Below are 2,466 nucleotides of genomic sequence, written 5' to 3'. Positions count from 1 at the left end.
AAAAAACAAAAAACAAAAAAATGCAATGAACTAATTTCACAGCTTTTCTTTTTCAACAAAACTCTGCTTTCAGGAAAAAACTAGAGCACTAGTGTTCCACTGTCCCCTCAATCACTTAGTAACCAGCCTTAGGCAACTCATTTAAGCTTTATCAACTGCAGCTTCTCCCCATGCACTTGTAAAATAAGATTGTGCTACTATTACCTACTGTTCATATGAGAATTAGATGAGATAATACATCTAAAGCATTTAGCAATATGCCTGGCATGAAGTAACATCTAAAAAAATGATAGCTATTATTTTGACTATATGACAATGACGTGTTGCTGAAAGATAGCTTGAAAATTACTCAAATTAGCTTACATGTGGTAAGAAATAAAGGGAAAGATAAAAAGGTTTAAAAAAAAGACAAGGAACAACATTCCCCTTTCTTTAGGATTTTGCTGAAGAATGATTCCAGATTTAGAAATAGTCCGTAGCTAACGCCAAAGAGTATTTTGTTAACTATTCTCATAAAACTCAATCATTCCTCATACTCATGAACCCTTTGTTGACCTAGGTAGACTAGGGTTACCAACTTTGGCAAATAAATATTCTGGAGGCCCAATTATATTTGAATTTCAGGTAAACAATGACTTTTTTAGTATAAGTACAGTATTCCATTAAATAGCTGAAACATATCTTTACTAAAAAAATTATTAGTTGTATGTCTGAAGTGCAACTATAATTGGGTATCTTGTATTTTATCTGAGAATTCCAATGAACACCTGGACTCTAAAAACCAGGAAAATCTAGATGGTGCACCCAGAGCAACCCTCAAAGACCACAAGTGTGAGCCTGGTGGCTGATAAGAATATTTTTTTAAATTAGAGTATCACATATACCTTCACTGGCTTGAGTGAGTTTTTTTCCTTGCAATCAAAAGGCTTGACTGCCAAAACACGTGTCTGTTTCAGTTTTTCTGTCTTAAAAGATGGAGGCGTGATACTCATAAGGCTCTCGTAAAGAGAAAATAGAAACTAAATGTGAAAGTACTTTATAAACTAGGTTTTGGGGACTTCCGGGTAAAAATACTAGATTGAACACATGCTCCCTCCAGAAACCCTGCTAAAATTACAGGATAGAAATTGTTTAAGGCATGAACCCAAAAGGAAAGAGAACAAAACCCAAAAGGACAGAGAGGATCCACTAGCAACAGCGACCCTTCCAAGGAGTCAGGCAGGTGAGTGAAGCTGTCTTGGACTTTTTAGACCAGACCAGCTAAATACCATTGAGTGACCATCAAACAACAGGTGAAAAGGAGCAAGCTCCCAGCTAAGTTCTATTCAAACCTTTAACCAAGAAGATGACGAGATCTAATAAAATAGTAGTTGTCTTAACCCATTAATATTGGGTGAATTATTACACAACACTGGAACCCACAATAGAAGGCAGAATGGAATTGGTGTCATTAAGACACAGGGCTATATAGGACACAGGTGGAGACGCATTGTTAACTAAACAAATTAGAGAAGAATTCACAAAGACAGTGGTATCTCAGCTGGTCTTAAAGGATAAAAAGGCCGGGCACAGTCGCTCACACCTGTAATCCCAACACTTTTGGAGGCCAAGGCGGGAGGATCACTTGAGGCCAAGAGTTCAGGACCAGCCTGATCAATATAATGAAACCCTGTTTCTGCTAAAAATACAAAAATTAGCCAGGCATGGTGGCGGGTGCCTGTAGTCCCAGCTACTCAGGAGGCTAAGACAGGAGAATTGCTTGAACCCAAGAGGCAGAGGTTGCAGTGAGCCAAGATCGCACCACTGCACTCTAGCCTGGGCAACAGAGGAAGTCTCATCTCAAAAAAATAAAATAAAATAAAATGATAAATAGGAAACAAGAAAAACCTTAGGCAGTGTATAGCACAAGCTTAAAGAACTTCTCTCTTTCAGAGAGGTTTGGAGAGTCCCAGATACTGTCTAAAGATCCCCCAAATTATGGACAGGTCCAAGAATAAACTGAGAAGCCAAATCCCAGGTGGCAGTGGGAAAGAAGAGTAACTGCACTGAAAATACTAGCTTCGGCTGGGCGCAGTGGCTCATGCCTGTAATCCCAGCACTTTGGGAGGCCGAATTGGCCAGATCACCTGAGGTCAGGAGTTCAAGACAAGCTGGCCAACATGGCGAAACCCTGTCTCTACTAAAAATACAGAAATTAGCTAGATGCAGTGGCGTGCACCTGTAGTCTCAGCTACTTGGGATGCTGAGGCTAGAGAATCACTTGAACCCGGGAGGCAGAGGTTGTAGTGAGCTGAGACCACACCACTGCACTCCAGCCTGGGCGACAAGCACAAGATTCCATCTAAAAAAAGAAAGAAAGAAAAAAAAAGAAAGAAAGGAACGGAAGGGAGGGGAGGGAGGGGAGAAGAGGGGAGGGGAGGGAAGAGGGGGAAGGGGAGGGGGAAGGGGAGGGGAAGGGGAAGGGAG

Source organism: Piliocolobus tephrosceles, chromosome 4 (assembly GCF_002776525.5).
Source record: "Piliocolobus tephrosceles isolate RC106 chromosome 4, ASM277652v3, whole genome shotgun sequence".
NCBI classification, from domain to species: domain Eukaryota; kingdom Metazoa; phylum Chordata; class Mammalia; order Primates; family Cercopithecidae; genus Piliocolobus; species Piliocolobus tephrosceles.
The sequence above is the reverse complement of the archived record's forward strand: the minus strand, read 5'-3'. Positions refer to the sequence as shown.